The sequence below is a fragment of the Macrobrachium rosenbergii genome, chromosome 17 (assembly GCF_040412425.1).
Source record: "Macrobrachium rosenbergii isolate ZJJX-2024 chromosome 17, ASM4041242v1, whole genome shotgun sequence".
NCBI lineage: Eukaryota > Metazoa > Arthropoda > Malacostraca > Decapoda > Palaemonidae > Macrobrachium > Macrobrachium rosenbergii.
In genome coordinates, this window is record NC_089757.1 from 39,012,952 (window position 1) to 39,027,679 (window position 14,728).

Here is a 14,728-nt window from a genome sequence, read left to right on the forward strand (position 1 = left end):
CTCCGAAGGTCCGACAGAATTTCAAATTTAGCGGCTACGTGATGGCAGTCAATTAGTTAAGTACATTCCGCGCTGGGGTATCAGAACCATTCCCATTTTCTATTCAGTTTTCTAACCACTTGTCTCTCCTGAGGGGAGGAGGGAGGCAATATAAATATATATCTGCCAGGTAAGTATGAACAAACTTTATTTTATCATTAAATATCTTTTGTTCATGAGACACCTGCCAGATATATATGTAGCTGAGCTCCACCCTTTGGAGGGTAGAGACAGCCAGAAATAGGAAAAAACGTTATTAGTATTAAAAATTATTTTGGTTCCTTATCTGATAGCGTGGCTGACTGAGTGGTTACTGTCCTCTAGTCTGCTTCTAACACTAGAGACTAGCGAGGGTAGTGACCTATATAATGGCGACTTCTAGATGATCTGCATCAGCAGGCGTGACCACAATGTGACTAGATCGCTGGCCCATACAAGAAGGACAAAAAGAGCATTACTAACCACCTATTGCTTTTCAAGCGTTGATTTGCAGGATTGAAGGCGCCTCAGTAGTCGACCCAACAACCTGAAACACGATTAAAAGAGATGGGATCAGGAACACCTTGTCCCCAAGGTTGCTGAAGCAGCAATGTATGGTCCCAACAATTTGTTTTTGCCTAAACATGCCAGAGTGTAGAGGCATTCAATTAACCTACGTAAAATGTGGCACTAAATGTCACTGAGTACCATAATGTGTATTTTTCTTGAGCATCATGGAGGTAGCAGCTGCCCTCACCTGCGTGGCGTTAACTCAACAACAGTTAAAATTAGTACAACTGAGTCAATGTGTCATGGCGCGTCCTAATGAAGAATGCAGTGCATTCCACGACATAAATTAACTAGTTACCTCTGGAACACCCATAAACATCAATGGACACTAGTGCCTGTGTTGCTAAGGTAGTATGAGAGCTCTAACTGGACATAGAACTCCCTCCAAGTTTCCTGTCCAATAAGGTCTGCTAAACCTTTAATTTCAAAGTGTCTAGGCCAAAGGGTTGAAGGCTATCATTCTTAGCCAAGAACTTAGGGCTTAAGAATAGACAGCATTGTGTTCCTTGAAGCCCACATAAGCTGGCCTGCGAACCTCTCCTCTCTTACGCATGAGGAATGCCGTTTGAGTAACATCCTTAGAGATGCACAGTGGAAACAAGAACTAACATCAAAAACTTGAGCATAAGTCCAAGTTCCAGCGAAATCAGCTGGAACGGACGTCTTGGCGAAAGGAAACTCGTAAAGATCACATTGAAGTCCTTATTGTCAGACAAAGCTAATCCTCTGTGTCTGTATACAATCAGCATGCTCCGATAACCTTGATAGTCGAGACTGCTATATCGAGTTTCTCTTAAGTAAGGAAAATCCATAACCTGGCTCCTGATGATAGAGGGAAAGAGGAAAAAGCCCTTCTTTCACCAACCTTTGAAGGTTGCTCACTTAGCTAGATATATCGCTAGATGAGAACTTCTGGCTCTAGCGATGGCCAGTTGCCACCTGGCCAGAAAAACATCGCTCTGACCAGAGGTTTGATAGTCTGAAGCCCAGTCAGGTTCCAGGCGGGGAGATTCAAGATGTCTCGTGAAGTGGGTTTGTATGAGCAGATCCTGCTCTCTGCTCTGAAGGTCCTCAGACATCTCACCAACCAGAGGAGAAGCTCCGAGAGAACCAGTGGTTAGAAGGCCAAAACATGGGATGAGAGGTCATCCTCGTCCCTTGTGAGGCAGCGAACTTGCGTGACTTCTCTCCCAGAAATTTGGAAGCGAGGAAAAGGCGTAAACATCTATTCCGTCAATCAGGAAGAAGCAACTACTCGCAACTGCCCCAGGGTCAGTACAGATAGCCCAGAGGGCCTCGCTGTTCTTAGAGGTCGTAGAAAATAATCCACAAGATATGAGCCCCAAAATTTCCAAAATGGCAAAACCTCCTGATGAGATCCCACTCCTTCTTGGAGTTGATGCTGCCAACAGAGCAGGTCTGCTCGAACATTTTCGACCTCTGCCACAAAACTTGTGAGAATCAATGTTTGACATAGGCTCAAGGCCATCTCTCTTGCAAGGCTGAACAGGGAACAAGTATTGTCGGGTTTGCTAGAACTACGATTGCAAACTTGGACCTCGAAAAATTAATGAGCTAAAGGTAGCATAAATCTTTAGAAATCGATACCAGGACACCTGTTCCTCTCTCCAGGTTCTAACACTTTCCCTCTAGTGTTGCCCCAACCTGTTGTGACCATTCGGAAAAACAACACTAGGTTGGGGTTCAGAAGCTTGAGGAGATCGCTCTGCAATTCGTTGGATCAGGCCACCACCACAGATCCTCTTTATACCGGAAGAATTCTCAATTCCTCTTTCAAGTCTTCACTTGCTTTGTCAGTTCTCCAACAAAAAGAACTGAAGAGGGCCTGAGATGCAGACTCCCCAGAAAACAAACTTCTCAGCGGTAGATCACAACAGACTCATTCCTTCCTTCACCTAGCATGTTTCGCGCTTTTCGAAGGCGGGCACTACGGTACATAGAAGTTGCCGTTCTTGCGAGCGGAGGCGCTATAAAAGCGCTGAATAGATCTGAATTCCCAGACACAATGGACAGTGAGGATGGCTGCGACTTCTCCACAGGCCCAGAAGTCGGGGACTTCACGAGTTGCAGAGTCAACTGAAGGTCCTCCAGATACCTTAACTTCCGGCGGCCTTTCGAATCAACCAGTGCGTCAAGTAGAGTGAGATCACAATGATGCGACAGATGCAACTGCATCGCAGCGCGTTTTCATGGGGCGATGTAAACACCCTCGGGCAAAATGTGGCGTAACGGCATCTGGTGTTCCCAAGTGATCCAACCATCCAAGTACTGACCAAGACCCAACGTTACTTAACCGGCTGATCGGACGGCGGTGTTTTCAGCGTGGTATGGCCGTTGTGCAGAGTCCAAGCAGAGAGCCTGAACTGGTCGTCTAGTCCCCAAGACAACACCGAGATACTTCACGAGCGTGGATGAATTGGAAGTGAAGATAGAAAGTATCTTGGAGATCGGGTATCAATCCCGGGTGAAAGGGCTCTAGTATTGACTGCGGTCTCATCTTGAACTTTTCCTTCGGACCAAGTTGTTCGACCTGTTGGCGTCAAGGCGGGTCTCCAGCCTACTGAAAGTTTCAGGACTAGGAAGCAATCTGTAGTAAAATCCGGGAACACGAGTCCAACTATCTGTTCCTGCTCTCGCTTTCGAACATCTATTTAAGGCAGGTCAAACTAATTTTCTGTTATTTTGACAGGGAGAGGCAGTTAGAGAGCAAAAAACAAAAGAGAGGAGACAGGAGGGTAGTAACCTCTAACGTAGGAGGGACCCAGCGTCTGCCCCCTCACTCTTTCCAGGCTTGTGCAAAATGAAGCCTGGTTGCAAGTCTGGAGATGAAGAGGAGTCACTTGCACCTCTCTTGGAAGTGACATTCCTTAGGCAAACTCTTTCTCGTGGTGCGGGTCTCGTGTTTGCTTTATGAAGCCTTGTTATCACAAACATTGGCTTTTCGTTTACTTTTTGTATCTGAGATCGGTGCAAGCGTTATGGAAGGAGATGCAGTTTGAATGTCGATAACTTTAGTTTTAAGGGAAAAACGATATTTTTGCTTCTCTGTGTATTTATTTGCTTAGTTACACAGTTTGATGTTTTTATGACATAATGAAAAGCCAAAAAAATAGACCTGCAAAAAGTAATATAACCCGCTAAATGAAGCTAAATGAAGCCAGTGTCAAAACCACGGCTGAGGTTGGCCAGCGTCACGTTTTACTTAGTCAAGCTCTGAGCTGCTACTGACTGACTGCCACTGACTGCCCTGCGGCATTCCTGTCTTTCGCTGATGCGTACTATGTCCACAGGGTTGCCATAGATCGCATTAGATATTATTTCATAGCTAAAAGGAAATTACCACCGATATACTGACAATATCATTACCATTATATGAAAATGTAATTTGACTATGATAGGTTACTGTTTTGTTTATAACTTCTAACTGTAGTTTTAAATAAAACTTTCTGAGAAGATAGTCAGGATATGTATGATGCCATATATAAAATATCCCAGAAAATTTTATTTCCGATTTTTTCGTCAAACGCTCCCCTTAAGACAAAGACAACTGCGAGGGTGGAGAGGCCGGTGATTTGAAAAAGTCTCGGAAACAGATCCTAAAGAAAAAGCAGAGTCTGATAATCAGAGGAAGAAGACGAAAAGTTTCTCTCTTCATACAAGGCTGTGGCGAAAGGATGTTCTTCATGGCTGGTGGGTCTTAGTGAGTGGTGAAAGTAGTTCGATTACCGCGTCACGTGGCGAGACTCCATGACGAAGAAGTCGATCCTTCAAATCACGTATAGTAAACATAAAAATGTGGGCGGCTTCACGATTAGCGTGTCATCCTTGCGCAAAACCATGCTAATCTTCTCTGTATCGTTCAATTAGTATATGTACTGCGGAAGCAAGTACTGGCTAAATTAAGAAAGGACATCAAATGTTGAAGCGGGTGATTTGTGCGACATATGATGAACAACTGGGCGGTGTCAACACCAAGACTTGAAGCTATCTGGCGAGCGCGGAAGGCGTCATGGCGTGGCGCGAAGGCTCGTGGCAAGTACTAGAAGAGAGTCACAGCGTGGCGGCAGCGTCATGGCTGGCGCGCCCGGCCTCCAAAGGTGAAGCGTGAGCGTGAAGGCGTACGAGCAAAGCGCGCTCCTGGCGAGACAAGAAGAAAAGCCAACACCTCCAACTCAGGGAAGACGAATAGGGAAGCCACTAAACACTCTCTCTAGAAGACAGCGCTCTGTATAAATTCCGAAGCGGGAGAGCGAAGGTGAAAGTCTGTACCTCATAACCAGGCAATTCCGAATCTTGGAGTTCCATGAGAGCATCCAGCTGTTATTGCAAACCCAACAAAATCTTCTGGCGCTGGAGAAGCCACTCTCGGGAGAAGAGGCTGAACCTGAAGAAAGGAAACGAAGCGGTATACTTCCCTTCCACAGGGAAGAAGCTCTAGCCTTGCCTTAGCTAGCGACAGGGGAGTGCGAGTAGAGTGATCATTCGAAAAACACTTTATTCTCTTCACCAGCAGGAATATCACGCAACTTTCGGGGAAGGTACAAACGTCTAGAGAGAGAGGGCGTGAGCGTCCTCTCTCTAAACTTCTCTTAGAGGCGAGAGTCAACCGACTCCAACCCACGTGGCGGGGGAGGGCTGATGTCGGAGGGCGAAGCAAACCTTCAGGATGCGTGCCTGAGCACGATCCTGGCAGCCTGGGTAAGTCATCAGGACCTGCCGAGAAGGGCCTTGAATCGGTCAGGAAGCCCCGCCAACCCTCATGCGGCTTTCGACATACCCCTCCTGGTCCTGGGAGTTCGACAGAGAGTCCAGGCCTAGAGGCACATTATGGTCGATCTGGCGCCCCCTCCCACAACACTGGGGCACTAGCACTAACGCTATGCGTTGAATTGCATTCACTTTAGTTTCAAACGCATAATGACTCCCACCACGAGAGCAGGGAATTACCTTCTGCAGCAACAAACTACAGGTTAATAATAAATTACTACAGGGTTACTAGTAGGAGAAAACCCTGACTGTCCAACTAGGATGCACTCTAGGAGGAAAGATTTCTCAGCCTATCCTGCTCCAATTTAAGCACTTCTGAAGCTTCATGTTTCTTCCTCACCTCAGACAATCCACACATTCATTACCGATTATCATGGGAGCATTGGGCACCTTACATATCGCACATAAGGTGAGAACCTCAAAGTCTTCGATAGCCTCACCTTACATTCTTAAACTTCACAGACTCGATAGCTAGAGGTAAGACATCTTAATTATAGAAAAGTCAAAAAGCAAAATCAAAACGGTCCACAAGAGCGTATGCCGTCACAGATCCAGTCGAATGCAAAAAACAACCCAAAATACTTAAGTGACAACAAATTTCCAATCAAAAGGCGGAACGACAGCAAAGTGTTGACAGTCGGCGACAGAAAAATCTGAATAGAAAATGGGAATGGTTCTGATACCGCCTCCCAGCGGGCGGGAATGGAGTACTAACCACCTGACCGGCCACTGCGTGTACGCGAGGAAATTTGAAATTATAACGGATGCCAGAATACAGCTATATATATATCTGGCAGGTAAGTCATGAACAAAATAAGGTTTTCCTTAACAGATCATGATAAAACAATGCATGTAAGTTATCCAACTCTGGCGCTAACTTAAGGGCGTCATTGAGAAACAAGTAACGAATGTGGGCGTGATACTGGTCTCGGAAACGGCGCATGCTCTGGGGATGGATGAAAAATAAGAATCTGAGTCGATTTAAAACCGTAAAATACTTTCTTCAATGCCAACGACCAGCAGTAATAGTGGCGGGAGCCAGACCTTTCTCAAACAGTGACCTAAAAGAGGAAACTCTCTAAATTAGTCGTCTGTTTGGCTTCAGATGCTTTCAGGAGGAGGCTAACTTTTGACTGCTGGGTGTATTGCTAATAGTAGAGATCTCTCTTTTTATCTGATTCACAAAAACAGAGTGTTGACAGGGTCAATGTTTGCTCCCTTTTGAGCTGCAGACTTTGCAAAGTCCATAAAGCTGGGGGCATCTTGAATCCTTGAGGAAGCTGACACAGTCTTGGTTTGTGCTATCTGGGTCAGAATGGGCTTGGGAATCCGAACTCCATAAGCCCAGTTCTGAAAAAGGAGAGAACCGATTGCTCTGCGGCCAATGAGGCTACCAGAGCTGGATTTGACCTTTGAATGTCCGCTTAGTTTGTGTAAAACTTTCAGCAACAAATTTATTGGAGAGGGTGAATAAATTCTCTCCCAATTGTTCCAATCTACTGTCATTTCGTCATGGCGGCGCCTGAGGTCCAGGTTGGGGCCTCGTAACAGGGGCAAGTTGCTCTCCGTTGCGAACAGATCCACTTGAGTCGGAACCGGTAACCAAATCCATTGGGAAGATTCGCGTCCGAGGACCACTCCGTCTCAGCGGAGTAGTCCTGGACGAGAATCGTCTGCCGTTCCGTACCCCGCTGGTGGGTGGCTGACGGGTGCCAACGTGCTTGTTACGCCAGGAGAAGATAGCTACCATCACTTGGTTTTACTCGACCTGATTTGGAGCGCCCCTGTTGATGCAATGAACTACCACTGCGGCTGTCTAACACCAACCTGATATGAATCCGATTGGAGGCGGATTTTCTTCAGCGTCAGAAGAACGCCATGGCTGAGGTGTTTATATGGAACTGCTGAAACATTGTGGACCACGTTCCCTGTACTTTCTGTTTTGGTGAATATCCCCCAGCCGCTTAGAAGCGTCTGTGGATAACTAGTGCGGAGAAACTGAAGTGGGCTGTTTTGGACAGGCCCTTGACTGTGGTCCAAGGCGCAGCCTTGTCTTTAAGATCCGAGGATAGAGGAGACCCTGTCCCTGAGCTTGGTGTTTACTCGACTCGCCACACCTGTTTATGTCCCTTTAATTTGGCTTTCAAGAGCAGGTCTGTTACTGAAGCAAATTGGAGGGAACCCGAGGACCCTTTCCTGGGACCCGGCCAGGATGCTGACTGATTTTTGAGAAACCTCTTGGTGAGAGATGCCTCCTCTTTCCTCTTGGAGAGAGGAGAGATAACATGTGGGAGGACAGAGTCCCACTGAGGGCCAACCATTGAAGCAAGACTCCCGAGTCAGGCGGGACTTCTCCCTGTTCAGCTGAAAACCAATGACTCTAGGGAATTGGTGACTATGGACATGGCTTCCTGACACTCGAAATTTAGTTGGGCCCAGATTATCCAGTCGTCTAGGTACGCTGCTAGGGAAATTCCTTGGGACCGGAGCTGCTGTACTACCGTATCCGCCAGCTTGGTGAATATCCTGGGTGCAATGTTCAGACCGAAGGGCATGACCCTGAAGGAGTAGGCTTGGTTCCGGAGTACAAACCGAGGAACTTGAGGAAAGTTCGCGCCCAACTGGGGCGTGATATGGCGTCTGAAAAGATCGAGTAAGTGGTGGCGGCTCCTGTGGAGTAGAGTCCGAACCTGAGCTACCGTAAGCATCGAGAAACATGCGCATTTTATGTAGAGATTTAGGCGCGACAGATCAGGATCACTCTTTGTGACCGGAGTGCTTTTTGGGAGACAGTGAATAGCCTGCCTTGAAACTTTAGGTGCCTTGCTTTCTTTTGTGCTTTCGTTTGTTGAGCAGTTCTTTTACATAATCCTGTAGGATTGATGTAGGTGGCTAGTAAAAATCTGTTTTGGAGGAGGATTCTTGATCCAGCTCCACCCTAGTCCCTTGGACACAATGCTGTGTGCCCAAGGGCTGAAGGTCCATTGGTCCCTGAACCAATACAGGCGACCGCCTACCTGCGTTTTCTCAGTGGGAGGGAGCGGGTTTGTTCCCTCTACCACGTCCTCTCCCCCTTGGGGTGGTGCAAGACTTTCCTCTGTGAGGGCCTTGCACTTCCTCCCCTTACTGCCACCCTATTGAGGCGTGAAAAATCCACGGCCTTCATATGGGGTTGTATGCTGGTGAGGATACATAGGAGGCGCGCTGGTTGGACCAAAGCGTACTGTTGAGGTTAGGACAAGTAGATAGCTGAGCCCTGCCGAGACAGAGGCAGCTGTTTCTCGCCTAGTAGAGCCTCTTATATCTCCTGAACCTTTCCCCTCCTCTCGTCTGGGGCCGGCCGATTCTGGGGTCTTCAGCTTATAGGTAGAATTCCCCACCCGGTAGAAGACTCTGTTGACCGTGTAACCGGACCTGACGGATGCCTCTCCTTCAAGGAAGAGGTTGGGTCCCTGAATTGAACTTTAATGAGGCTTGTTGGAGGCTCGTGGCGGATTATGGCGTCCTTAAATAAATTTTCTACATTCCAGCCTAGCCATAACAAACTCATGCAAGTCTAACTAGTCGCCAGGAAAGACTTAGCTAGGACCTGGAAAAGATTCCGTCGGGCCGGGCGACAGTAGCCTCAGTAAGACGGCGGGCTCAAGGACGGACTAACAGTCGGGTCTCAAACTCCGCCCAACAATGATTCCGGCAGCAGGGAGCTGCTCTTCAAACTCATAGTGGAAGCGCAAAGAGGGTCAACTTGCCTACGGTGAAAGTGGACGGGGCGTCCACCCAGAACCATTGCTTCCTGGGAATACCAGGGAAGTAGGGTCTATTTCCCTCAATTGAGAAAGGATTCCCATCGAGGCATGCAAGTGCGTGGCCAGAGCAATTTTGTCCACATACAAGGGTGGAAGATCTTCACCTGAGTGACATCGTGAAATTGCCCTTGAAAGGGGTCAATTTTGTGTTCACTGCCTGCCACTCCGTCAGAGTGCGCAGGAGAGCCGACTGGGCTTGGTCTCTAGGGATGATGACAGTTTCCCTAGGTACCTTGTCTGACCGAATCCAGGCTTCTTCCGTAAGCCTCACGAAGCCAGGATAAGGGGGCAAGAGATCGGGGGGGAAGAACTCCAACTCCTCCAACCGTCTCGTGCCCAGACCGTCTAAGGTAAGTTTGCCCATCATGTTGGATGGCGGAGTCTGAACCGCCAGGGTTTCCGACATCCATGGCGGGGAGAGTCCGCCGGTGGGGATAAGTATACGGTTCTGCTTTAGGTTAGCGAGCCAAACCTTCCGATACACAGTCGGTGGCAAACTTTTCTGAGATTTTCTCAAATCTAGAATCTAGGTCCTTCGTGAATTGTTTGTACAGTTCAGTGGCCAGGGCTTGTGCGTCAAAAAGAGGCTGGCGAGGAGGTCTTGGTTTTGCCGCCCTCTTACTCGCGCCCTTGCCGGAGGAGCTAGATTTACTCCCGGAGGCTACCGGTCCTGGGACCTTAGCCTTCGACGGGGAAGGGCAATGCCTTCTTAAGTCGGGGACTTATGGCCCTTAGCCTTCATGAAGTCTTCAATGACAGGGATAGCAGGCGGGCTCTGTCACCCAGGAAGACTTCACAAAACCTACAAAAGATGATGCAGATGAAGCAGGGAGTTAAACAAAGAGGGCCGCTGGCATCCTCACCACTCTCCACTTACCACCTGGTCTGCTCAAGTATTCACTTAGGTTCCAGAGTAGAGATTTAGGCGGCAACATCCTCGAGACCTCCGGCGTTACCTGATGTCCATGAGGTGGCTGGAGTCGCATCACGGATCTGCTGGATAATAGGGGTGGCAAGTTCTTCTGGTACTGCTCGGCCACCCGATGCGCCGGGGTAAAGCAGGTCCCTCAACCTGGCGTCGGGCGTAGGGCTACGACCGAACATTCCTGCGGGCCCAGCCACCCAGGCGGAGAGATTCCAAGGCGAACTGTGAAGTTTCATCCGCCTGCAAGAAACCTGTAGTTAGTCAGGAATGCAAAGACCGACGGAGAATATAAACAGCGTAGCATTGTGAGGCATGGACGGAGGAAAAGACTTTCGCCTGCCGACTCGTCTTGGATGGTTGAGGAAAGCGAAGCAAACCTCACAGCCGCCGGGGTGCCAAACAACCAGGTAAGTCAGCGGACGCACAACCAGCGTGGGTCGGCGCACTCACGTGCCGTAAGATTGTTCGAAGGAGAGCGGTACACCCGGCTCCTCACAACGAACAGTCTGTAAGGGTAACAGTACATGAACCTCACATACAAGCAAAATAAAGCCCGGCAGGCAAAACTCAACTACAACGGAATACTCGGTGTAGAAGAACTACCAAGTAAACTGGGCCAATAAGCTTTAAATGCACAGAGAGCGAGTTTGGGATTCATACGGAGGACTCCGAGAGAATGAAGGCGAAACCGAAGCCAACCATAAGGGCTGCCAGAAAAATTAACGTGAGCCCCAGGTGTGGGACGGAATCACGTATAGCATTAGAACAAATAATAATGTAACAATAAACAAAATTAACAATGATGGTAACCCTCCGGAGACCGGAGGGGTCTGTATGCTAGCGTGACATAGAATCATCCCACATCTATCTCCCCGCCGGAGAAACAAATGGGTAAAGGATCAATGTTCATAACATACGGCGGGGCCACACCTAAACCCTAACTCCGTAGCTCGATGGGGAGGCGGGGTGAGACAGGATTAGACTGCGGCTCGAACGCAGTCCACCCACCCACCACAGCGAAGCTGGGGATGATATGGGGCCCAGTCCCTCTACCAATAGGAGAGTCCTGACTCGGGAGAAAAGCGCCATCCTAAGCGTCACCACGCCTTACGCAGTCGCAAGGCTGAGAGGTGGTGGGGAGGGTGAGCTACCGGAAGGGAGGAGCAAAGGAGAACATGACACACCTGCTCAGCTGCAACCTTCCCTTCCCAATGAACTTGGAAGGAAGCCTACTCGGGAGCTACACGGCAAGCCCAACATCTCCCCTGAGGCGTGACCTAATAAAAACAAACTAGTAGGTTAGGAAGAGGAGAGGGTGAAAAAGGAGAGGAGGAACCTTAGGGAGAAATTTTGTGCCCAAGAGCCAACAGGAGCAGTGAGGATAAGTGGCGACCTGGGGAACCGCGTCCAAAGGGCACTTCGATTCCTCGGGAATTGGGGAAGAGGGACTGAGGGCTCCTCTGACTAAACTTGAACCCTGAGGAACAGCAACAGCTCCTCAACCTGATCTCGCACCCCAGGGCGAGGATGGAGCCACTACACCACCACCAGCCTGAAACACAATCAAAATAAGAATTACGTTCACAGGAAGTGTAGCCTACCTCGGGTAATTTCAAAATGTTTATAAGGTTCATCAGAGCCAAACTACACAACCAAAATAAAAACAAATAAAACTAAAACATTAAACTTAAAATAAGAGCACCATCTTCAAAATAACATAATAGCCTATGAGACTAAATGAAAGACCCGACCTGGTGGGGGAGCTACAGGATGGGCAACTCCCTAAGAGGCCGACAGGCCAAAAATGCAAAACAAAAACTAAAGTTGGAGAGAGACACATGCAGGAACCACCAGGAAAGGAATTTAAGGGCTAAAAAATCTAAATATATATAGCGGCTGGGAGAAAACTCCGACCGAGAAAGAACAGAAGGTAAGCCTACATGATCGACATGGCTGATAGGGGCCTTGGTAAGCATCATAAGAGAAAGATCCCAATATTTATGAAAATACGAGACCAAAACAGCCATAATTAGATCAAAAACCCCACATGAAGATGGTACTTAACTTAGAGATGGAAAAGGTGCTCGAAGCCATCGTAGATGAAGAAAAATTAATCCAAAATAGGAGGGCAGCACACAAAAGAGCGGGCGTATCACGTGCTAGAAAATGGAATGAAGTAGGTGGCGCTGGTGTCGCCGTCTGGAGTGTTAGGTGTAGAGGGCTGTAACGGCTCACCGCTCTTTTCACGGGGTTTTGATAAGGAGATCTTTCGAGGTATATTTCCGTGGTAGTGTGGTATTTCACTCACCCTTCATTATACAGCGTCTTCTAAGACGATCGACTGGGGAGTAATGTAACCTCAAACTCTTTTTCTCTGGTATATCTAACATTATACTAGAAATTCGTGCTGTAATGGAATTTCACCTGGCTGACAGGGACTGAACTCAATTATTATTATAAAAAAAGTTTAACCAGACCACTGAAAAAGTTAAGTACACCTTAGTTTAACCAGACCACTGAGCTCATTAACAGCTCTCCTAGAGCTGGCCTGACTATCGGCTCTCATAGGGCTGGCCTGAAGGATTTGGATGAAATGACAGGTCTAGGCTAGAAGCCTTGCACTGGGACCAAATAGGTCACTCGGTATGGTGATCAATGAATGAAAATGAAATTAAAAGTTGCACAAAAGCATACGCTCTCATACTGGTACACACTCACACAATAAATACATTTATACTCATGTTTAAATATATACTCACTAAAAGGTGTATTAAAATTCAAAATAAATTAAGTAAAATTTTAAAATTTAGTTTTAAAATTCATTATGCGTTCATATTTTTATTATTTACTTTTTATATTTTATCAATTAAATCACAGCTCCTCATGAATATTAAAATGAATATTACTGAAAATGTTGAAGATTCCGACATAATTTCTTTTATTGATCTATTTCAAAAATTTGGTAATTGCTGCAGGTTATATTTTGGACATTCACACAGTACATGCTTCACTGTCATCAACACTTTGCAATCTGGGCATTTGGGAGGAGGGTCATGTGGACTGTTCATTAACCCTTAAACGCCGACTGGACGTATCGTACGTCGACTAAAATTGTCTGTAGGGTGCCGAGTGGACGTACGGTATGTCGACTACAAAGTTTTTTTAAATACTGTATTTGTGGAAAAATAGTTATCAGCCTAGTTTGTGAAAGATTTTAAATCACGCGCCTTGAGGGATGCTGGGAGTTCACGGATCACACTGTTGTTTTGTTTACAAGCGTTACCCAGCCATGCATGCGTGAATTTCTTTCTTCTTGCACTACAGAGCATCAGCGACGCATCTCAGAAATTCTTTCGTCACTTTGTCGTAATTTTTGCACCATTTTATATTAGCCTTTACATAAAGTTTTATATATGAAAATGTGCGCAATTTCATGTAAAATACAAGAAAAAATAACTCATGGTTGTAGCTTTTATAAGTTTTGAAATATTTTCATATAAATCACGATAAGTGCTAAAATTTCAACCTTCGGTCAACTTTGACTCAACCGAAATGGTAAAAAAACGCAATTGTAAGCTAAAACTCTTACATTCTAGTAATATTCAATCATTTACCTTCATTTTGCAACAAATTGGAAGTCTCTAGCACAATATTTCGATTATGGTGAATTTTTGAAAAACTTGATCCTTACGTCCACGCGGTAACTCGGCCGAAAATCTCAGAAATTCTTTCGTCACTTTGTCGTAATTTTTGCACCGTTTTATGTTATCCGTTACATAAAGTTTTATTTATGAAAATGCGCGCAATTTCATGTAAAATATCGATTTTTCCCAAAAAGACAGCATGCCTCACTGTAGCAGCCCCTGGGTCTGGTACGAAGGAGCGAGAAAAACTACTGACTTCGTTGTGCAAGAAGGCAACAGAAAGACTTTCAGTTGAGGTCTCTTCGTGATCTTCATGAAGAAAAGAGCAGTCACTCAAACTTCGTGAATCTTCAAAAACCAGAATGCATCCCTGTGGAGTGCGTGTTTGTCAAATGTCGAATGAAACCACTACCATAGTTTTGTTGTTCAATGAAACCACTGAGTGTCACAAAACTCATCCTGAATTCTCGGAAGGCCAAAAGGCTGCCTTGAGTCCAGGATGTTGATGAGAAGGCACTAATCGTCTCGGTCACAAACCTTCAAAACAAAGTCTTACAGGTGTGCGCCTATTCCTCGATCGGTGAATCCAGAAGACGACACATAATGTGAGGGGAATATGCAAGCATATTCAAAGATTCATTCAATCAAGCATTAGCCTAACTCTTTCCTCATACTTCGAAGAGGAAAGAAGGATGGAGGAATGGAAGCAGACCTCCATTCTCCACCATGGGGAAGCTTCTGCAAGGTGACAGGATACCAAGACAATTAGCTCTAGCCGGGCTGGCATTTCCCGAATCGGGAGAGGAAGCGGGATGGAAGTTTGATGAAAGAATTGCCAAGACCCAAGGGAAATGGATACTTCTCCTGAAGGAATCCATTCCCAGGTCTCGGCAATGTCGTTGCCAGCTCCAGAGACCCGATAAATATCATTTCATCCAGGCATCAGCAGTAGGAAAACTTCTTCCCGGTCGATACAC

At 46.7% G+C, this 14,728-nt stretch overlaps 1 protein-coding gene and 1 non-coding gene across 4 annotated transcripts in view; both read right to left on the reverse strand.

Moving 5' to 3' along the window:
- Atg5 (autophagy protein 5) overlaps positions 1-14,728 on the reverse strand; it is a 125,759-nt gene that overhangs the window by 105,269 nt on the left and 5,762 nt on the right. The gene's annotated exons all lie outside the window — the stretch shown is intronic.
- On the reverse strand, positions 4,399-4,500 carry LOC136847900 (U6 spliceosomal RNA). The gene has a single exon (XR_010855882.1). It is a non-coding gene; the product is annotated as a U6 spliceosomal RNA (small nuclear RNA).